At 40.7% G+C, this 24,610-nt stretch overlaps 1 protein-coding gene across 1 annotated transcript in view; it reads left to right on the top strand.

The window, feature by feature from the left end:
* Positions 1-24,610, top strand: part of FAM155A (family with sequence similarity 155 member A) — a 400,443-nt gene that overhangs the window by 126,830 nt on the left and 249,003 nt on the right. The gene's annotated exons all lie outside the window — the stretch shown is intronic.

The following is a 24,610-nucleotide window of genomic DNA, read 5'->3' as shown; positions in this document are numbered from 1 at the left end:
TGATTAGTTTGTATCCAAGCTTATAAGCAAATAAAGCTCATATTCTCTCTTGTTAGAATATAATCATCACCTAGAGGTCATGGACCGTGTCACATGATTATTCTGAATTTCTCAAGCATCTAGTACAGTGTACTGCACCAAGTAGAGGCTCAATTAATGCTGCTTCTATCACTGCTGCTACTATTACGAGACTCTAGGGTCACCTCCTGGCCAAATCTTCCTTGTTCCAATGCGAACACATCTTCACATGCACACAGACTATTTCTTCCAATCCACAAATAAAATGTTAAAAATAGATGAAGGTGTCCTATTTGCTCTTTAGGCCATGTGCTGTGTTGTACCTCCGTTATATAACACTAAGCAACATGATTACAGATTTTGACTGTGAGGATATAAACTGGAACCTTCTTTATATATTGCGTGGGGTGGGAGAAGGTGAGTTATTATGTTATGAACTCTGGGGAGAAAGAATGAAGAATAATAGGGATGAATGAGTAGGAGTAGGTAAATTTGAGAATTTTTCTTGTGAACCAAAGAAACAAACATTCTAATGATACGAAGAAAGAAATTTCTTTCCTCTTAGCTCTCAGGTTGCCTTCTCTTTATTCTTTTGCCTTTCTTATTCTTTTCTCCATTCTCATCTTCTTTAAGTTTGTGCACTGTGGGTCAGTAGCAGAAACAATCAGGAAACTGTATTTGCTGAGAATTTACTGTGTGCAGAACTAAGTGCTAACTAACTAAGAACTAAGTGCTTGGCAGAGCACAGTTTAACACAGTTGACAGTCATGTTCCCTGCCTATAATGAGCTTACAGTCTAGAGGTCATACATCAGTCCAAACAAGTGTTAGGGAAGGCTGTTGGCCTATGACTAGCACTGAGTTATCTGCTACCCACCTCACATTACTAGGTATTTAAGTAATTCCTATGTGTCAAGCACAAGATAATCAGGTCGTGTACAGTCCCCGTGCCACATGGGATTCACAGAATAAGTGGGAAGGACTTTCATCCTTTCCACCTTCCTCTACATCCAAACTGCTACCACGTTAATCCAAGCACTTATCCTATCCCGCCTTGATTTATTGCATCTCCTCCTTGTTAATTTCCCTGCCTCCTCTCTCCCCAATCCAGCCATACTTCACTCTTTTGCCTGGATCATTTTTCTACAAAAACCTTCAGCCTATGTTTCCCCACTCTTCAAGAACCTCCAGTGGTTGCCTATCCACCTTTGCATCAAAGAGAAACGCCTTACCACTGACTTTTAATCACTCAATCACCTGGTCTCTTATACCTTAACCAGCTGCTCTCCTACTACCACCCAGGCTGCACACTTTGCTCCTCAAATGTTAACTTATTCGCTGTACCTTGATCTTGTCTATTTTGCCAATGGTCTATCTCCCACATTCTGCCTCTGGTCTGGAACACCATACCTCTTCATGTCCACCAGATGACCACTCTTCCCAACTTCAAAACCTTATTGAAGGCGCATCTCCTCCAAAAGCCTTCTTTGACTAGGACCTCACTTCTTCTTCTCCCACTTCTTCTTCTGTGTCCCTCTTGCACAGCACATATCCACATATCCATAATTTATTAATGTCTGTCTCCCCCTCTAGACTGTAAGCTTGTTGTGGGCAGAGAACATGTCTACTAACTCTGTGGTATTGTAATAATAACGATAATGATGGTATTTAAGTGCTTACTATATGCCAAACACTGTTCTGAGTGCTGGTGTAGATACAAGGTAATCAGGTTGTTCCACTTGGGGGTCTCAGTCATAATCTCCATTTTACAGATGAGGTAACTGAGGCACAGAGAAGTTAAGTGACTTGCCAAAGTCACACAGCTGATTAGTGGCAGAGCTGGGATTGGGACCCACAACTTCTGACTTCCAAGCCCGTGCCCTTTCCACTAAGCCACACTGCTCTCCCAAGCACTTAGTATAGTGTTTTGTAAACAGTAACCTCTCAATTAATGCAATTGATTGATTGATAGGTCTCCCATCTCCCAGGCCTATACCTGTGTCCACTAGGCTAAGCTGTTTCTTACTGGAAGAGTTAACAGATATCAAGTCGAAATCAATTGTATTTTTTGAAAGCTTACTGTCCATGCTGACCAAGCAGCCACCTTTTCAGGTACCTTTCTTCAGCCAATATCAGCCATTTAGACTGTGAGCTCCATCTGGAAAGAGACTGTGTCCAGCCTGGTTATCTTGTATCAGTGCTTGGCACACAGTAAGTGCTTAACAACTACTATCCAAAAACAACTCGAAAACAGATAGAATCAGAAAAGTCAAGAAGGCAACCAAGAAAACAGCACTTTCTCCTTTATATAGAGAGGTATTCAAATATGTTTTCTCTCTCTTGCTTTGCAAGAGGATAACCAGATAATAGAGGAAGACCAGGAATCATATCTACCCCGGCCCTGATCCTATTACTATCATCCTTTTCCTCATTTCCCCTAGAGTTTAGTGTAGACAGATTTCACTGGCTCTTTCAGGCTTAGGCATTCAGGAAGGAAGGATATGATTTAGGGAGTGTGTTTACTGAATCCTAAAATTTACAGTAGAGCACTGTTTGTCTGATTAGGCCCTATGTTTTGTCTAACAGTTCAGTAGCTTAATATTTCAATTAGCTATGCAAAGAAAAAATGTTTTGTTTCAACTTGCAAGTACTGAGGAATTAGCACCAGACAATTTCAAACAATTGTGCTTGTTTTTGAAAGGCTTTCAATGGATGGCTGGGTGGATAGGAAGCATCAATATTTCGTTCCAGTTTATTTCTTGTTTGGCAACTTTATTTTTTGGCTCAAGTTGTGCTTCTGGGTAATGGATCCAACTGTGTGCTGGAGTGACAGTATGTGATTCTTACTTTTGTAGCAGAAGCTCACTTTAACTTGCTTCTTCAGTTCAGTTGTCACTGAGGTAGGGCTGAGTTGCATTTATTTTTGAACTGTGGATGAGGCTGGAGAAAGGAATAGTGGTGAGGGAGTGGAGGGAGGTACTTGGTAGGCACATGGCTTAGAGAGCTCTTACTGAGTATCACTTGTTTAAACAGTGTTAATAGTGTTAAAATGTAAAAATTATAATAACAATAGCTTTTATTTAGTGCTTACCATGTGCCAAGCACTTTATTAAGCACATACAAGACATAGTATGTGTTGATTGGCCACAGCCCCTATCCCATGTGACGCTCTTTGTTTAAGTAGGAGAGAAACAGGTATTGAATCTCCTTTTTACAGATGAGGAAACTGAATCACAGAGAAGTGAAAAGACTTGCCCAAGGTCACAGAGCAGGCAAGTGGCAGTGCCAGGATTAAAACTCACGTCGTCTGATTCCCAGGCCCATGCTTTATCCACTAAACCACGGAGTTGGGGTGGAGGGAAATCAGGGTTAGCTGGAATAGAGGGACAGGGATCACAACAGATGGATGTGATTGAGGACAGGACATCTGTGCAGCTGCAGGAGAAGATGGCTAATTCCTCTAGAAGATGATCAAGCCTACTCAAGAGGAAGCAGGACCTTTGACAGATAGATTTCAGACAGGGCACCAAATTAAATGATTAAGTGCCCCCACAGCACTTACCTAGATATATCTGAATATTTAATCATATCAATGGCTGTCTCTCCCTCTATAGTATAAGCTCTTTAAATGCAGGGAGTGTGCCTAGTAGCTCTGTTGTATTGTATTCTCCTAACCCTTTAGTACTCTGCACACAATAAGCAGTCAGTAAATGTCCTTAATTGATTGATTAGCAGAGGAGCCATAATTTATACAGAAGTAGAGAAGCAATGTAGCCTAGTGGAAGGATCATGACCCTGGGAGTCAGCAGACCTGAGTTCTAATTCCAGTTCCATCACTGTCTCTTGTGTGATTTTGGTCAGGTTGCTTAACTCATCTATGTCTCAGTTACCTCATTTGTAAAATGGGGATTAAAGCTGTGAGCCCCATAAGGGATATGGACTGTGTCCAACCTGATTCTCTTGTATCTACACAAGTGCTTAGTACGGTTCCTGGCACGTAGTAAGCACTTAAATACGATTAAAAAAATGAAGAAAACCAACAAACAAAAACTGAAGTCATCGGGACCTGAGGGAAGGAACCAAGAACATGTTCTAGGTCTCCAATTTCTTTATGAGATTATTAAGCATTCATTCTATTAAATTTGGTTCATGTTAACAAGGTTAAATTTACATTATTGTGAACACAACACACCCTTTTTGCTTAGCGTGGGTGGCTTTCTGCCAATCTCCCATTGCCCTTTTCAAGGCTCCTAGCCCTTCTCCTAAGTCCAAGCACCCATATGAAGAAAAAGTAACAATTTCCTCCCACTCTTCAATACCAAGTATCCCCAGTATAGGCTACCTGTATATGATGGACTGCCAGGTGTTGAGGTTGTTGACCTTTCACCTTCGACCTGGTTCATTGACATATTTTTATATGTGCCTTCCATCTTATATTTTGTGATCCTTGAGAGCAGTGATGGTCTCGAATCTGTCTTCAGACAGTTCTCTTCCCTTGCAATGTAAGCTCCTAGTTGGCAGGGAACATGGTGAGTGCTCAGTGAATATGATTAGTTGATTGAATCGTTCTTCCTCTATACAACCCTAAATGCCTGGTTAGTGTAGGAGCAACCTAGGCTCTAGATGCCTGACAGTGAAATAGAGAAATCAAATTGAAAATGTGTTATAGTGGCTGTTAAGATTACGTGCCTGAGAGGATGATGTTAATCATTCATTCAGGCAAAAGTATTTATTGAGCACTCACTATACTAAGCGCTTGGAATGTACAATTCGGCAACAGAAAGAGATTGTCCCTGCCCATTGACGAGCTTACAGTCTAATCTGTCAAATCATTGGTATTAATTGAGAGCTTACTAAGTGCAGAGCACTGTACTAAGCACTTGGGAAAGTACAATGCAACAGAGTTGAAAGACACAATCCCTGTCCTCGAAGAGCTTACAGTCTACAGGAGGCCCTTAGAGTCTACGAATATATTTTAGATGGCTGCTGCTGAAATTATAATGTATAATGAATACTCTCTAAGTTCCTCCAGTCTCCCACCAACCTCCTCTTCTAGAATAATAATAAAAAAAATTGTAATTCTTCAGCTGACTCTTTACTCTCAAACATCTAATTTTCTCAACTTGATTTACATGTGTAATGGAAAAGACTAAAATGGTCCCATAAAAGAGTTACTAGGGGAAAGGGAATAGATTGCATGCAAATGTCTGTATTTTCTGAACCAATACTTGGATTGAAATAGAAACTTTAATTGATGCTGCTACCACCACCATCACCACTCTCTTCAACCGCAGTTTCTCCCACTGTAGAGGAGGGTTTGAGCAAGACAGTGAGTGAAGTGCAACTCTAAGTGTGGAAATAGGAGAAAATGAGGTGTTCACTGGATGTGGGGGAATATATATATATATACATATTAGAATACATATAGTATGGATACATATACTATTGTTTTCTGTTTTTATTTGAGGCTTTGTTACATAAATACATATCAACAGAATTAAATTTAGCATCCATTCTTCTTCAAGTAGAAAGTTTCAAATCAATCTAGATGCTTTAATTTACCAAATTTCTTTCTTAGGGATGGTTTTAGGGAAATTTTGAAAAGGATGCTTTACAATTTATCCACTGAATGAAAACTTAAAAAAAAGCCCTGCATAATCATGAGCTCTATGACAGAAGGGACTGTGTATTTGGTGTACACACTTTAAAGTTTTTGATACCCCAGGCCCACAGCACCATTGCACTTATTCTCATACTGTTTCCCCTTAGTGCAATCTATTTTAATGTCTGTGCCTCTTGTAGGCTGTAAATTCCTTGCAGGCAGGGATTGCCTATGTCTACCAACTCTTCTATGGTAGTTTTCCAAGTGCTTGAAACAGAGCTTGGCACCCACTAAGCACTCAATAAATGCCATCAATTGATTGATTCTATTTTACTTTTCCAGAACTTTCTATAGTCTCTCCACACAATAATAATAAATGGAAAAATGCTACTGATTGGTGGTTTTGGTTCCTACTTCAATTTAGTATACATTTTTTTGTAGCACATTTTTATATGGAAGTTTACTTTCTGAGTCCTACCTTTCTTCATCAAGGTCATCTCAATTTGCATTCATGAATTTTAAAATCAGGTTTATGGGTCCCTAGATATTTGATGGTAATTCTAGACCAGGAGAAGGGGGAGCAAATTATGGCCCTTGGGCCATGCTGCCGATTATTTCCTTCTTTCCTACCCACTCCTATGTCATAGAAAAATGAAAATCTATATACCATCACTACCCACAGGAATCCCTAAATTAAATTTACCAGAATGTTTGTGTCTTGTGACTTTGTAGAAACAATATGAAGGTTCTTTCTACAGTCCATACCATAAGCATTTTATAAGCAGTAACCTCATCTGTAAAATGGGGATTAAAGGTGTGAGCCCCATGCGGGACGATCTTTTTATCCTGTATTTACCATCAGTGCTTAGAACAGTGCTTGGCACGTAGTAAGTGCTTAATAAATACCATTATTATTACTATCATTTTATAAAAGGTATTGTGAACACTACATATTTTATAGGTGTAGCCTAAATAGCTTTCTTATGCTTAAGTGCATATTACAGTACACTGCATCAATTAGGAGCTCAATAAAGGACCTTATTACTACTGCTACCTACTGCTGTTATTCTCTGCATGAAAACATTGCCTAGTCCTGTTTTGACAGAAGCAAATTTTATATACATAGAAAGCTCTATGGATACACTCCCACAGGGATTGCAGATGGAGATAGGGCGTTCTGGGAGAGATGGGTCCTTGGAGTCGCTATGGGTTGGGACGACTCGACAGCATAAGATTAGACAAGACAATTTTTATATGAAGAATGGTCTTGGAAAAGCGATGACCGAGGCAAATTATTCTAATTATTTTTAAAGAAGATTCTAGCTAAGCTTTTCCATTCCAAGATGCTACCTTAAGATCATTGTAGGCCAGAGACAGGACCAAGCCCTGAATGATAAGTAGGTTTCATTATCTTATTCTTTTCCTCAGTGTTTTCCAAAATAGCAAAAAAAAATAAATAGAATTTATGATGTAATGCAATTGAGGAAGAGGAAAATTGGCCATGCATTTCTAAATGGACTTGAAATTTCTATCCCATTTCTCCCCATTCTATTCCCTTTTTTCTCCTATTCTTTCCAGCTTCTCACTAAAATATTTTCTCTGTGGACCACTGCTGGAAACAGGGATAGAAATGGTTTACCTAAACAGGAAAGAGTTATAATGGAAGCAAAGGACTTGCAGTTGTCCTTTGTTTTTAAATATGATGGCAACGTTGGGAAGATTCTGTTCTAGATCAACAGTATGGCTGTACAAAACCTGTGCATTGCATGTTGTGAACCCATGAAGGTAGCCTTTTCCAAAGTTTGTTCCAGGAGAACACAACTCTGTACTGATGGTTGTGTGCCAAGCTGGTCTCCTAACAGCTGTTATCTTCCCATGTGTCCATTGCAATATCTGCTTGTTTAATTTTGTGTTTTCCTGTGTATTTACATTTCTGGTTCTGCCCTCCCTCCTTGAAAGTTTTGTTTCGCCTAGAGCAATTACCTAGAAATGCTACTTCCATCTAATTCTCCAGCAAGGCTGTGTTATTGTGGGTGGTGACCCTGGTTCTATTGACCTAGCTATGTTTCAGCAAGTCACTCTTGGTAATATCATCCTGTCATTCAATAGTGATGGAAAGGTTGGACCCTAATGCAGCTTTATACATCTTCAGTTTGTATGAAAGTTGATATTCAGTTGTGGGTAATTGTACTCATCCATTTGTTTTCTACTTACGTGGGTCATTAGATGATGTAAACTGCTGGTTAGAATTTAGAGAGACCAAATTCTGGTTTATCAATGAGCTTGTTATGGGCTTGAGACGTATCTATTAACTCTGTTATATTGTGCTTTCCCCAAGCGCTTAGTACAGTGCTCTGCACAGAGTAAGTGCTCCATAAATATGATTGATGGAAATCTTTGGGTATAGATAGGGCCTGTTGGATATACACTGATAGATCACTCAGTTTTTCTCATGCTTACTGATAATCTGTGTTACATACTGATTCTGACAAGTGATGTGTAATTATCTGCTTGTGTTCTGTATCCATCCAGCAATTCCCGAATGATTGCCTCATAGCATTTCAATGATGCCCTCCGTCAGTTGTTTCTTGCCAAGTCAGACATTTATTCTGACACAGCTTCCAAGTGCTCCATTCCATCTTCAAGTAGGGTTCCATTGCTGAACTGTACTGGATTTACCACAAAGCTTTGTTTCACTCCAGTAGCCATGGAGAAGGATTAGTTAGGATATCTCAGCTTTGATTCAACTGGTCATATTATCATGGTGCTTATTTCTGTTCTTAGCCTTTCAGATTCACCTAATAGGTAGAAGATTCCAGGTCTTTTCACAGTGTCAAAGGCTTTGGTAACGCATGTGAAAACAGGGCAGTGGTCTTGATATTGTTCCCTATAGTTGCCCTATATTTAATGTGTTAAAGATCATGCTGTATAAACCACAATTTGCCCTGATGTAAATAAGGTCAGCTAAATAGTGTACCCAGATGAACTCTGGCTAGAATCTTGCTGCCAGTGGAAACAGTGAGATATCAGGATAGTTTGCATAGTGAGCTCTCCTTTATTATTATTGAAGATGTTGATAATAGTGTTGCCCTTGAAAGTCTGGGTCTTCTCTTTGGTGTTTCATGTGTTGGCAAAGAATTCATGATCTTTTGTTGTTGTTGTTGTCTTATGCTGTCGAATTGTATCTGACCCATAGAGACAACATGGACACATCTCTCCCAAAATGCCCCACTTCCATCTGCAATCTTTCTGGTAGCATATCCATAGAGTTTTCTTGGTTAAATATATGGAAGTGGTTTACCACTGCCTCCTTCTGCACAGTAAATAGTCTCAGCCCTCGACTCTTTCCCATGCCGCTGCTGCCCAGCACAGTTGAGTTTTGCCTTGCTGCTGATTGCTTTCCACTCACTAGCCACTGCCCAAGCTAGGAATGGAATGGATATGTCTCTTCTCGACTCTCCCTCTGGTAGTCGTGATTGGTAGAGTACTGGATACTATCCAGATGCAACCCTGAGAGGGGCATGATCTTTTAGGACGCCTAAAAGAAACTAGATAGTAAACACTCCTGAGCAGCTTATTCAGTAGTTGGTACTAAGGGCACCTATTCACATTTTACCTTCTACATTTTCAAGAATCCTATCTTCAATGGTGAAAAGAGCATTTGAAGACAATTACAGTGTTACTCTGTTCTTTCTATCTCCACAAGATTTCCTCTTTATCTGTGATGAGACTTGGACTGCCTATTTTTCCACAAGCAATGGGTTGTTTGAGTATTTATAGGCCCAGGGAGCTACTTTATCTATGAGTGAAAGACTTAGTTGGGTGAATGCTTCATATCCCGGAATCTCTTCAACTTTGAAGTGGTAGAAAGTCATGCATTTTTCTTAGATTCCACTGCACTTCACATTGCAAGATGCTATAAAACTCAATCACTCACTCTCTTTTCTTTTGTTCATGAGGTGTTTTGTGATGTTAAAGATTTTTTTTTGCCTTACTGCCAGTTGTTTTTGCTTTCTGAATAGTTTCATCAAACAGCCTAATCAATCTCTGTCTTAGGAAAATCTTATCATTCTCACCTTAGCTCTTTAGAAATAGACTTAATCTGATCAATGTCTCTATGTGTGGAATTTTTTTTTTAAATGACAAAAAAATCCAGTGGCTTTCTTTTCCCTTTTGTGTCCTAGTTATCAAGACCATACATTTTTCAAAAAAATGCAAAACCACTTTCTTAGCATAAATTGTATTTGGTTGGTAATAAACTTGGCAATTAACTTTTTCTGATTATTTCTTCACCAGAAAATAGGATTTATAAACATAGTAGCTAAACATATTTGGAAGCCCTGATTGTATGTATTTGGGGTGAATAGAAAATAAAGTATCTTTTTATAACCAAAAATAATAATAGCAGTTGTGGTGTTTGCAAAGTGCTTACAACATGCCAAGCAATATATTAAGTGACAAGCCAGGTACAAGTTAATAAGCTTGGGCACAATCCCTGCACCATTAGGAGCTCACAGTCTTAGGAAGGGGAGAACAGACATTTGATTTCCCATTTTACAGATGAGGAAGCTGAGGTACAGAGAAACAAAGTGCCATGCCCAAGGTCACAAAGTATCGTATCTAAGTGAGAGCTGGGAGTTAGAATCCAGGTCCTCTGACTCACTAGGCTGTGCTGCTTCTCAATGTATAATTGTACCATCTCATCCCTACTTCTCACCCTTCTCCTGCAGACTAGAGTTATTGAATGACTTAGGCCTAGATTCGAAGAGAACAGCACCTTTTCCATTAATTCAAGAACAAATATGTGGTGAATCTAGCTTTTGATTTTCTTCTGGTAAAAACTGTAACACTAAAATACTTCTTTGTGTCAAATATATCTCTGTAACATCCGTTTCAGTGATTATTTAAAAATCAGTTGAAAATTCATTCAATGATATAAAATTCATCCCACACATAACTAACAGGAAGCTATATTAAGGTGTCTTTTTTAGGTATGAGGTGCAGATAAAGTCGTAGTAGTTTTATATGTGTATTTTAAGTATGTTTGGGTACTTTGCATCAAAGGAAAAATATGGGAGCCCTCCTGTGGTGAATGTAATAAGCCTCTAAATTCCTACGGCAGTTGGCCAAAAACTGAAGACCTCACTGTGTTTTATTATTATTCTTCCTGTCTTAAGGGTAATTCTTTAAAATCTTGGTATTATTTCAGTTTTACTAGAATTTTGTTTTTAAGTAAGGATTCCCTTTTCTGCAAAAGTATGGTGCAGATTAAAAATTCTTCCATCGAGCGATCATACAGCAGAATAACTGATCAAATTATAAATCTAGCTTGTCTTGTGCGGTCCAGTCATCTCCAACCCATAGTGATGCCATGGACACCCAGAATGCTCCACCTCCATCTGCAATCTTCTGGTAGTGTATCCATAGAGTTTTCCTGGTAAAAATACAGAAGTGGTTTACCATTGCCTCCTTCCAAGCAGTAAACCTGAGTCTCCATCCTAGACTTTCTCTCATGCCACTGCTGCCCAGCACAGGTGAACTTTGACTTGTAGCAGATTGCTTTCCACTCGCTTGCCACTGCCCAAGCTAGTTATGGAATGGGTATGTGTCTGCTTGACTCTTCCTCCCATAGTCAAACCTGGTAGGCCCCTGGAAACTCTTCAGGTGCAACTCTGAGAGGGGATAAATTTAACTTGTAGGTCTTAAAACCAACCATTAAGGTAAGATTCAGATATTCAATACTTTAGTGATGTGTGTGGAAACAGTGCTGGGGGTCTTAAGAAAAATAATAATAGTAACAATTACAATGATAATAACAATTGTGATATTTGTGAAGCATTTACTATGTGCCAGGCATTATTCTATGTGCTGGAGTGGATGCAAACAAGCAAATTGGGTAAGGCTTATCCCCTTTCCCATGTGGGGCTCACTGTCTTAATCCCCATTTTACAGATGTGGTGACTGAGGAACAGAGAAGTGAAGTGACTTGCCAAGGTCAAAGAGCTGACAAGTGGTAGTGCTGAGATTAGAAACCAGGTCCTTCTGACTACTAGGCCCATATTCTATCCATTGGGAACAATGCTTCTTTATTCTCTGCACTTATCCTATAGTTAATGTGCTGTGGAGATCCTGACTGAGTCACTGCATTTCAGCCTGAAGCCACAATGCAGTACTTTTAAGGTTAGCTATACAGTCCACCTGAAAGGATTCTGACTACCAGGGAAGACAGTGGGCTATCAGGCTAATTTCCACAGAAATCTGCTTCAGCAATTTCACTCAAAGAAGTCACAGCTCCTGCAAATAATTTCTGTACTTTTTCTTTTAAAACCTGCGGGGAAGGAACCTGCAATTGTCTACTGGCTGAAAGTGGCAGTAGAATAAGAGAGGGCAATAGGATTAAACATTCCGCAGTAAAGTTGGGTTTGGAGACAGGAGTTGATGAGTTCTGAACTGCTATTGGTAGGAGTAGACACAATTCAACTCTTTTAACATACTCTCATTGCCTAAATGTCATTTCCTAATATAGCTTTGATTGTTCTGCCTCTGATTACTGTCTTTCTTTGATCACATCCTGGAGTTGTTCAAATTCTCCCTTTAGCTGTGCTACCTTTATGTCTGAGCATTCATTTCAAAAACAAATCCCATCAATTAATAGTATTTGCCATTCACCTCCTGGGCAGAGCACGGTACTAAGCACGCAGGACAGTAGAGTTCAGAAGAAGGCACAGTCCCTAACCTCGAGAAATTTAAAATCTATAATTTGTCATTAAAGCATAATTCTTAAAGAGCTTGATATATTCTAACTGCAGTACTTCTAAAATCTCTCTGTGACATGTGCATGTTTGAAATAAATTCCCTGTTTCAGAGAGATTATGAAGTGTCTGAGCAGGGTTAGCTGACCTTGCCTGTGATTTGCTTAATTTCTGCATTTTAAGTTTGACACAATTTTACTGTCTTTTTTTTTTTTGGCAACATCTCACTGTTATCAAATTGAACTGGTGTTTTCCTCCTTTGCATTAAAAAAAGGAAAGGAATCACAGTGAGATATTTGGGGCTGAGCATATCTGCATCCCACAAGATAAATTCTGCTTCAGTTCAGAAGGAGGCAAAATGGGAATAAGGAGAAGGTATCTAGCTGAAAATAATGTTTTTTCTCTTTAGTAACTGTGCAACCGCAATTCAGGGCAACCACCCAAGTGAACGATTCTCAGTAGAGGTTTGTTCTCCTGCTGTGTAATTTTCTTGCTTTGTAAAATCTAGAGAAGTTTCTTTTGTCTAAATTCTGGATCCAAGGTAAAGTCACTTATGATTTTGCCATTCATTACTGGGTTGCCTGAGGGATTTCCTTTTACTTTTAGGTATTGACAAGCTAAAGATGCAAAAATATTTCCTGAAGAGGAGCATCTATGTGGAGAATAGGGTAGAACCATTTTTTTCATTTGAGACGAGCAACCATAGCAAGATAAAAAAACAAAAAACAAAACTCCCAACCATCCCATGCTCCTCCAATCCTAACAGTTGCATCTATACATTTTTTCCTGTTCCTGTTGTGTACATCCACTGTGTATTAACCTGCATTTCCAAGAGCCAACAAGTACCTTAAGAACAGGGATTGTACCTTCTATTCACACTGCACCCTCCTAGAGTAAAGTACAGTGCTCTGCTATAGTTAGCGCTCAATAAATAGTGATACATGTATAGTAAACGATGCAGAGCCAACTAGGCTCTGAAACCTCTTCTCCTGACCATTTGGCAGACCATGTTCACTTTAATTAGAGTTGAGTAGTCCTCAGTTGTTAACCTGCCAATGAAGCAAAGACTGGCATTTTTTGTAAATTGTAAGTTAAAACAGCAAATACGAGAATTGCAAGCGCAATGATATTTCCATGGTAACAACTGTGTTGAAACAGTCTCTCCAACATATTGCTTAGAATCAGACTCATTTAAATGAAAGGGAGATAGTCTGAGGTTCCCACTGCCTGGATTGAAAAATCTATTTACTATAATAAATTGCAGTGGTCTAAATTTTTAATTGAGGCTAACAAAGTGGCAAAAGATCAATTAATGTATCCACTTGACATTTTGCTGGGGAAAACAATCCCAACATGAAGGGGATATCTTAATAGCTTTGACTGGGAGGAAGAGCAATGGTAATTTGATCCTAGCAGAAGAAGGACTTGGGTCTTAGTCTTAAATCTTGTTCACCAGGCTGTAGCAGAGCAAAGGGATAAGTTGGAAGTTTCAGGTGATTTATAATAAAAAAGGGGCCAGCCATGAATCCTGCTTGTCCTTTTTCAATGAGATCTTTTATATCAGGAAGGCATAATAATCTATTTTAAGGCTAGCAGGTGTCCATAGGTTTGATGTAAAAGATTAACTGCTTTATGATATTTAAAACATGCACTTGTGTTCTCGGTGCTCAGTGATGTTTCTGATGGATTGGCATTACCTGTCCTTTTCAGTATGCAAGCCAGGCTGGGAAAATGAAAGAAATGGAAAGACAGTTCCTCACATCTGCTCTTCAAAGCCTTCTGAGGGAGCAAGGAGTCTGCTGGAAGCAGTACGAGTCTGGGAGTCAGGGGTTGCAGGATTCTAATACCAACTCTGCCAGTTGCCTGCTGTGTGACCTTGGAGAAGTCATTTCATTTCTCTGGGTCCCAGTTTCATCATCTGTGAAGTGGGCATACAATACTAGTTGCCCCTCCTATTTAGATGGTGAACTCCATGTGGGAAAGGGACTGTGACTGACCAGATTATCTTGTATCAACCCTAATATTTAGTACAGTGCTTTCCACTTTACAAAGCATGGGCCCTGGAATCAGAGGTTCTGATTTCTAATCCTGGCACTGCCAAGTGCATGTTGTGTGTCCTTGGGCAAGTCACTTAACTTCTCTGGGCCCCAGGTTTCTTGCTGTCCATCTTAATAATTATAATAACGGTGGTATTTCTTAAGTGCTTACTGTGTGCCAAGCACTCTTCTACTAAGCACTGGGGTAGATTCAAGGTCATCATGTTGTCTCACGCAGGGCACACAGTCTTCATCCCCATTTTACAGATAAGGTAACTGAGGCACAGAGAAGTTAAGTGACTTGCCCAAGGTCACACAGCTGACAAGGGGTGGAGCCGGGATTAGAACTCATGACCTCTGACTCACAAGCCCAGGCTCTTTCTACTAAGCCATGCTGCTTCTCCACTACTGTGAGCCCCATGAAGGATAGGATAGGTGCCCAGTCTTATTAACTTGTACCTACCCCAGCGCTTATAACAGCGTTTGACACATAGTAAGTGCTTAACAAATACCATAATAAAACAAATTGTTATTATTACTCTTCTAGAATCAATTGTATTTATTGTTAAATATAGATATTTTTATATATTGATATATATTGTTATATTGATATAAATAAATTACCAGTAGGTATGTAACTGCTGTGTTGCTGAGGGAGGGAAGGAGTACAAGTCCTTGAAAGGGGATAAAAAAGCGCTTTTCTCAAAAAGGATTCCCAAGTCATTCCCTGCACCATTTGACCATGTCATTGCATCAACCTCCCTTGCAGTTCTGTGAATGTATTTATTTGTTCCTTGTCTTATTATTTTCTTTTCTTTTTTTCTTTGTTCACTTTTTGCCATTCTCAGGTGCAATTATGTTTTTCATCTAATTACATAGTATATGTAGTCTTTATTTGTATGCTTATCAGCTTCTTGAAGGCAGGGACCTTGTCTGCATAAATCAAGGAATCATATTTATTGAGCACTTACTAAGTACTAAGCAGGTGGAACAGTACAATACGACAAAGTTGGTCAACACGTTTATGCTCATAAAATGCTCATAATATGTGCCCAATCAATACTACAGAGAAGCAGTGTGGCTTAGTGGACAGAGCATGGGCCTGGGAGTCAGAAAGACCTGAGTTCTAATACTGCCTCCACCACTTCTCTGCTATGTGACCTTGGGTAAGTTGCTTAACTTATCTCTACTCCAGTTACCTCATCAGTAAAATGGGGTTTAAGACTGTGAGCCCTATGTGGGACAGGGACTATGTTCAACCCAATTATCTTGTATCTACCCTGGTGCTTAGAACAATGCTGGCACAGAGTAAGCATTTAAGAAATACTATCATTATTATTATTGCTACCAATTGAATAATGAGTTCTTGCCCCCCACTGTGCTCATAGCTATTATTTGAAAAATAGCATTGCATTCTATGTAAACCCTGGTAATCTTCTCCACCAACTAGAGGATTTTTAAAAAAATTGGTATCCTGGACAAACTGTAAGTTTGTAATTGCCTTCTGCCTACTTAACTCTCTCTGCAATTTCATACAATTATTCATGTTCTAAATTACACTGCTTCATGTGGTTAGGTAGTTTGCATGTTTCAGGGATGGACAAGGAGATTCGTATGTTTATATCCTGACATAAACAGTTGCAAGTGTTTTGAAAATCCTGACAGAGGAAATACACAAAGTACTTAAATAAGCCATGCTATTTAACAGTCTCAATAATGAAAATAAGAAAAATGAAAATGAGAAATGGCATAGTCCAGTGGATAGACCATGGGCCTGAATATCAGAAGGACCTTTTTTTTTTTTTTTTTTTTTTTTTGCAGTATTTGTTAAGCACTTACTAGCCAGACACGGTTCTAACTGCTGGGGTAGACACAAGGTATTGAAGTTGCACACAGTCCATGCCCCACATGGGGTTCACAGTCTTATTCCCCATTTTACAGATGAGGTACCTGAGTCCCAGATAAGTTGTGACATACCTAAGGTCACACAGCACACAAGTGGCAGAGCTGGGATTAGAACCAGGTCCTCCTGACTCCCAAGCCCGTGCTCTATCCACTAGAAAATAGTTGGTCCCATTGCTGTGAGCAGGGTTCTAACCTGTGTGGGCTGACCCCATTGGATTTCAAGTCCAATGCTATCACAGCGCCCTATTGGGTTCTAAGCTCTGCCATTGTTTGCTGTGTGGCTTTGGGCAAATCATGGCTCAGTGGAAAGAGCCTGGGCTTGGGAGTCAGAGGTCATGGGTTCAAATCCTAGCTCTGCCACTTGTCAGCAGTGTGATTGTGGGCAAGTCACTTAACTTCTCTGTGCCTCAGTTCCCTCATCTGTAAAATGGGGATGAAGACTGTGAGCCTCATGTGGGACAATCTGATTACCCTGTATCTCCCTCAGCGCTTAGAACAGTGCTCTGCACATAGTGAGCACTTAACAAATACCAACATTATTATTATTATTATTATTTCTCTGCACCTCAAGTTCCACAGAAGCAGCGTGGCGCAATAGAAAGAGCCTGGGCTTGGGAGTCAGAGGTCATGGGTTCTAATCCCGGCTCTGTGGCTTGCCAGCTGTGTGACTTTGGGCAAGTCACTTAACTTCTCTGTACCTCAGTTACCTCATCTGTAAAATGGGGATTTAAACTGTGAGCCGCATGTGGGACAATCTGATCACCCTGTATCCCCCCAGCGCTTAGAACAGTGCTTTGCACATAGTAAGCGCTTAACAAATACCACCATTATAAAGTGGGGACTAAGACTATAACCAATCTGATTAGTTTATATACCTAGTGCTTAGTAAAATGTGGCAGATAACTGAAGAAGTTAATTCTGAAGTTAAATGCTCTAGGGATCTGGAGCAATAGCTGGAACAAATTATCCAGGTAGGTTGAGTTCCCTATGCATAGAAAGGACTCTCAAATTTTGTATTGCATTAAATTGTTTAAGCAGTATTCCCTAGTGGAAAGAGCTTGGACCTGGAAGTCACAAAATTGGGTTCTAATTCCAGCTCCATCACTGTGGAATCTTAGTCAAGTCACTCATACTTCTGGGCCTCAGTTTCTTCACCTGTAAAACGGACTTTTTACAGAAGCAGTAGTGAACTTTTTACAGAAGTAGCATGGCATAGAGGATAGAGTACGAGTCTGGGAGTCATTAGGTCATGGAGTCTAATCCTAGCTCCGCCACTTGTCTGCTGTGCAACCTTGGGCAAATCAATTCACTTCTCTGGGACTCAGTTACCTTATCTGTAAAATGGGGATTGAGACTCTGAGCCCCACGTGGGGCAGGGACTGTGTCCAACCTGATTTGCTTGTACCCACCCCAGTGGTTAGTATAGTGCCTGGCACACAGCAAGCTAACATTTTACAGATTAGTTAATTATGATTAGTGAATCCCCATTTTACAGATGAGTAAACCAAGGTCAAGAGAAGTAAAGGGACTTGCACAAGGTCACAATTTAGGCAAGTGCCAGAGCCAGGATTAGAAAATAGGTCTCCAGATACTCTCCCCTGGGCCCTTTCCACTAGGCCATGCTGATGGTTCTGGTTCACTGAAGACATAACAATTGGCCGATTATGTAATTTCTGAAAGCGTCAGATCCTGCATTTAGAAATGGCCCTGGTGATGTTATATTCTCCCTTTTAGACTGTAAACTCCCCTCTAGACTCTAAGCTCGCTATGGACAGGAAATGTGTCTAGTTGTTTTGTATCGTGCTCTCCCAAATGCTTAGCAGAGCCCTGAACATAATAAGATCTCAGTAAATACCATTGATTGTCCATTGATTATATCCCCAGGGAGAATCTGTGAACCTCGAACATTAAAATACCTACTCAAATACAGTGCTGAAAAGTAACTCAATTCTCATGGCATAGGATGGTGGTGGGAAGAAGCAAGGAAATATATACAGCCTCACCAGCCCTGTGGGTCCATGCTTCCATTAGGGAGGACTGTTTCAGGTGGGGAAAAGAAAGGCGGAAAGGAAGAATGGAGCATTTCTGGGGCTTTGCCTTCCCTGTCTGACAGTTACAGGCTGAGGAAGGGGAGAGCGGATAGGAGATACAGGCTCAGACCATAATTTCATGTTCCACTACGTGCCCATAGTAACATGGCTGTCTGAGGGGCTTCCTTTAGAAATTATTTCAGCTGTACAATAGTATTTATTGAGCACTTACTATGTGCAGAGCACTGTACTAAGCGCTTGGAATGTACAAATCGGCAACAGATAGAAACAGTCCCTGCCCATTGATGGGCTTACAGTCTAATTGGGGGAGAAAGACAGACAAAAAACAATAGCAATAAATAGAATCAAGGGGATGTACATCTCATTAAAACAATAGCAATAAATAGAATCAAAGTGATGTACATCTCATTAACAAAATAAATAGGGTAATAAAAATATATACAAATACTAAGTATATATGCATACACATATATTCATAGATACTTTTTTTAGTCTAAAATTTAATTTCTTTGTGGACAGGGACATGTATACCAAGTCTGTTGTATTGTACTATCCCAAGAATAGTTCACTGGACACAGTAAGTGCAATAAATACCATTGATCACCAGTAGATTAATTGACTATCCTTTTTGAGCCCAGTAAGCCATTTTGTTGTGTTAGCATTTCTAAGAGAAAGTGTCCTATGTAGAGAGTGCAGTTAATATTTGATCTAAAGGCTAGTGGTTTAGGAAATGTAAGGGGGTCTGGGTGCTAATTTAGGTATTAAGGGTTGAGCTGAACTGAATGGTTAGGCACTTGTATTTGCTATGTTTTACTTTTGGAACTGTGTAAAGAGAACAAATAACAACTGGAAGTTTTAAAATAAGAGATGCCTTGTTTTCCCTTTAAAAGTAAGATGTAAAAGTACAATCCACTGCTTATGTCTTGAGCTGATCACCTCTTGATCTTGATACATTCCACTAGAGTGAAACGGGATGGAACAATCTCCTGGAACACAGTGTATGAAATATAAATTATAACAATGTTGAACTATGGGCCCAAATCACACCTTTTTCAAAATAGATATCCAGATCTATTTGGTGTAGCAGATGGAAACACAGAATATGGAATAACAGTTACAGATACCATGGTTCATTGGTCACCCACGTATTTAACACTTTTTGTTCTTATTTTCCAGCTTTCTTTCTCATCTTACATATTTTAAGCATAAGGATTTTATTCAAAGCAATCAAAGTTCACTCATGATAATTTGAGATAGAGCTCCCTCTCAAATTCCAAAATCTTACATTTCAAAAAGTAACATTTATGATATATGTTACCCTACCTATCTCTGATGCAATTCTATGGGAACTAAAAGGTTAAATAGATTAGGTTTAGGGGCTTCCGCTTACTTGATTGGGCATAAACACAGTATAGGGTCTAGCTGGATCTTTACTAATCAAAATTGGTGCCAGAAAATGTCAACCATACCAAATTAGTTCTGCTTTCAAAAAAATAAGAAAGTTGACATATTTTTCTTTTCTTTTTTTTTTTTATTCTGGGAGAAGTAGTTGAAATATAGGCTACTAGGAATGGTCTTTGTCCATCTCTCATTCTTGAGAGCTAAGCTGACAATTTGGGAAATTCTGTTTTCAGCAACTCAGGAGTCCTGAGTTCCCTAGTGAACTGTAAAAAAAAAAAAAATATGTTAGAGGAGAAGAAAGTACAATAGTTTTGGCAGAAAGAACTATCATCCATCTAAACCATATATGGAATGAAAAAAAGGATGAATTTCAAGTTGAAAGGGGACAGCACTGATAAAAACTTCCTGGGATCTCACTGGTCTTCTTTGCTGGCAAGATGCTAGTCAGAGATGTGCTCCCTAATATTCAATAGTATTTATTGAGCGCTTACTATCTGCAGAGCACTGTACTAAGCGCTTGGGATGAACAAGTCGGCAACAGATAGAGACAGTCCCTGCCGTTTGACGGGCTTACAGTCTAATCGGGGGAGACGGACGGACAAGAACAATGGCACTAAACAGCGTCAAGGGGAAGAACATCTCGTAAAAACAATGGCAACTAAATAGAATCAAGGCGATGTACAATTCATTAACAAAATAAATAGGGTAACAAAAATATATACAGTTGAGCGGACAAGTACAGTGCTGTGGGGATGGGAAGGGAGAGGTGGAGGAGCAGAGGGAAATGGGGAAAAAGAGGGTTTAGCTGCGGAGAGGTAAAGGGGGGGTGGCAGAGGGAGTAGAGGGGGAAGAGGAGCTCAGTCTGGGAACGCCTCTTGGAGGAGGTGATTTTTAAGTAAGGTTTTGAAGAGGGAAAGAGAATCAGTTTGGCGGAGATGAGGAGGGAGGGCGTTCCAGGACCGCGGGAGGACGTGACCCAGGGGTCGACGGCGGGATAGGAGAGACCGAGGGACGGTGAGGAGGTGGGTGGCAGAGGAGCGGAGTGTGCGGGGTGGGCGGTAGAAAGAGAGAAGGGAGGAGAGGTAGGAAGGGGCAAGGTGATGGAGAGCCTTGAAGCCTAGAGTGAGGAGTTTTTGTTTGGAGCGGAGGTCGATAGGCAACCACTGGAGTTGTTTAAGAAGGGGAGTGACATGCCCAGATCGTTTCTGCAGGAAGATGAGCCGGGCAGCGGAGTGAAGAATAGACCGGAGCGGGGCGAGAGAGGAGGAAGGGAGGTCAGAGAGAAGGCTGACACAGTAGTCTAGCCGGGATATAACGAGAGCCCGTAATAGTAAGGTAGCCGTTTGGGTGGAGAGGAAAGGGCGGATCTTGGCGATATTGTAGAGGTGAAACCGGCAGGTCTCGGTAACGGATAGGATGTGTGGGGTGAACGAGAGGGACGAGTCAAGGATGACACCGAGATTGCGGGCCTGAGAGACAGAATGGATGGTCGTGCCATCCACGGTGATAGAGAAGTCTGGGAGAGGACCGGGTTTGGGAGGGAAGATGAGGAGCTCAGTCTTGCTCATGTTGAGTTTTAGGTGGCGGGCCGACATCCAGGTGGAGACCTCCTGGAGGCAGGAGGAGATGCGAGCCTGAAGGGAGGGGGAGAGGACAGGGGCAGAGATGTAGATCTGCGTGTCATCTGCGTAGAGATGGTAGTCAAAGCCGCGAGAGCGGATGAGTTCACTGAGGGAGTGAGTGTAAATGGAGAATAAACCAGGCAGATGACAAGTTATTTAATCCTGGTATGTAGTCTGGTCCACTGGCTTTGAAACACTGCTCATCACACCCCACCTCTAAGAGGCATGATGGACAAGTACCTATTTACATAAACCTTAAATAACAATAAGGTCTAGTGGAAAAAGCACAGGACTGACAGTCCGGAGACACAATTTCTAGTCTTGGCTCCATCACTTTCCTGTTTTCTATCCTTGGGCTAATCACTCAACTTCTCTGTGCCTCAGTTTCCTTATCTGTTCAATGGGGATTAAAAAGTCTCTTTTCCCTCCCCGTTAGGCTGTGAGACAAGGACCACATCTCATCTGATTATCTTGTATTGACTACAATACTTGCTTGACACACACAAAAGATACAACAAATATCTATTATCATTACTATTATTATTATTAGCAGTTAAACCATCAGTAGGTCCAGACTCTAGCAAAGGCTTAATTTGTTCCGAGAAGTACATCAGTATTTTGATCCTGGCCCATAGTAGCAGGGGCTAGACAGTGTTTGTACACTTTATGCAAGCATGTTTTGGCTTCGGAGACTACTGGAAAATTTTGGGTCTCCTGAGAAGTTTGTCTAGACCCTGCAATGACTCTACTCTAACATGGCGGTTGCCTTGAAATTAGGTATACCAGAACGCCTTTGTTCTGATAACTCTGTTATGGAAGCACAATTCAAGAAAACATGCAGATGATTATGAACTGCTTCTCAGAAACAGCAAGAACACTTCAGGCAAGCAATGATTCCAAACTAAACCCACATTATGTATCAGCCTGCTCCCAGGAAATCCTACACACAACCCAGCAACACAAAAGTTGAGTGCTATTACTGAATACAAAGGTATACCAGGAAATAGAAAACTGAATAAAAAGGCTAAAGGGTACTTTGGAAGTAGCATGGCATATAGTGGATAGAGCACGGGCCTGGGAGTCATAAGGTCATGGGTTCTAATCCCCGTTCTGCCACTTTCATTCATTCATTCAATAGTATTTATCGAGCGCTTACTATGTGCAGAGCACTGTACTAGGCGCTTGGGATGAACAAGTCGGCAACAGATAGAGACAGTCCCTGCTGTTTGACGGGCTTACAGTCTAATCGGGGGAGACGGACAGACAAGAACAATGGCAATAAACAGAGTCAAGGGGAAGAACATCTCGTAAAAACAATGGCAACTAAATAGAATCGAGGTGATGTACAATTCATTAACAAAATAAATAGGGTAACGAAAATATATACAGTTGAGCGGACGAGTACAGTGCTGTGGGGATGGGAAGGGAGAGGTGGAGGAGCAGAGGGAAAAGGGGAAAATGAGGGTTTAGCTGCGGAGAGGTAAAGGGGGGATGGCAGAAGGAGTAGAGGGGGAAGAGGAGTTCAGTCTGGGAAGGCCTCTTGGAGGAGGTGAGTTTTAAGTAGGGTTTTGAAGAGGGAAAGAGAATCAGTTTGGCGGAGGTGAGGAGGGAGGGCGTTCCAGGACCATGGGAGGACGTGGCCCAGGGGTCGACGGCGGGATAGGAGAGACCGAGGGACGGTGAGGAGGTGGGCGGCGGAGGAGCGGAGTGTGCGGGGTGGGCGGTAGAAAGAGAGAAGGGAGGAGAGGTAGGAAGGGGCAAGGTGATGGAGAGCCTTGAAGCCTAGAGTGAGGAGTTTTTGTTTGGAGCGGAGGTCGATAGGCAACCACTGGAGTTGTTTAAGAAGGGGAGTGACATGCCCAGATCGTTTCTGCAGGAAGATGAGCCGGGCAGTGGAGTGAAGCATAGACCGGAGCGGGGCGAGAGAGGAGGAAGGGAGGTCAGAGAGAAGGCTGACACAGTAGTCTAGCCGGGATATAACGAGAGCCCGTAACAGTAAGGTAGCCGTTTGGGTGGAGAGGAAAGGGCGGATCTTGGCGATATAACTGCCACCTGTCTACCCTACTGCCACCTGTCTACCGTATGACCTTGGGCAAGTCACTTCACTTCTCTGGGCCTCACTTATCTGTAAAATGAAGATTTAAGACTGTGAACCTCATGTGGGATTGGGACTGTCTAACCTGCTTAGTTTGTATCTACCACAGTGCTTAGAGCATTTTTTGACACATAGCACTTAATAAATACCATTACTATTATTAAGATTGTGGGTGGTGCAGTATGCCACCAAAATTAGGATAAAAATGAAGATATACAGGGTAATATATCTAGTCTTCTCTATGAGATTTGCACTGACCATAAATTTCATACTCCATACTAAAAACAGCTTCACCAACACTATCACCACACCACACATCAAGTGACTAGACAAGAACTTAAACAATTAAGTCCCAGAATGTAGTTAGCCCATCAGCGACAAAGCAATGTTCCTCATATTGCATCCTTAGTGTGCAAGATACAGAAGCTAGTGGACCCCAGGTTACAGTTACCCCATGGTGAGTCAAAATGGGGAGAACATAACTACAGAGAGAAGAAATGATTTAAAGCACCAATGAAGAAAAACTGCAAAAAGTGTGAGACAGCAGTGGAAAACTGGGATACTGTAGTAGAGCACAGGTTAACCTGGTGGACAGCAATCAGAAATATGGTGATGGTCTTGGAATAAAGGTTTCACAAGGATTGTGATACCAAAAGGGAAAAATGAAAACAATTCTAGGTACTCTCACAAATGCAGCAGTTCACAAATTACAATCACATATTGGTCTTATCGCCATATTCACGCACAATGATTAAACCTCTATAATGGAAATGAAAAGGGAAAAGAAAATTCTTCAAATGCAACATATTTCTATTATTAAAGTTGGAATTTGTTTTTCAAAGGACCATGTGTGAAGATCAAGAAAAAAATAAAAAGATTACATAACCAAAAAATGATTTCTTTTTTTAACTTTGGGGCTAAATTTCTTGAATTTAGTAAGTAGTGTTTCTTCCTGGTGTTAGATACAGCAAGAATACTGATATTACTCCATAAATAATTATGCTGCAGTAAATAATGAATGGGATTGATTTCTTTCTGAGGGCACTCAGCCAGTTCCTTAGAGAATCCCCACATTCCATCATCTTTATTAGGGGCCCCAGCTATTTCTAGGCATCTGGTAACTCTTACT

Source organism: Ornithorhynchus anatinus, chromosome 10 (assembly GCF_004115215.2).
Source record: "Ornithorhynchus anatinus isolate Pmale09 chromosome 10, mOrnAna1.pri.v4, whole genome shotgun sequence".
NCBI classification, from domain to species: Eukaryota; Metazoa; Chordata; class Mammalia; order Monotremata; family Ornithorhynchidae; genus Ornithorhynchus; species Ornithorhynchus anatinus.
This window is presented reverse-complemented; position numbering and strand designations above follow the sequence as displayed.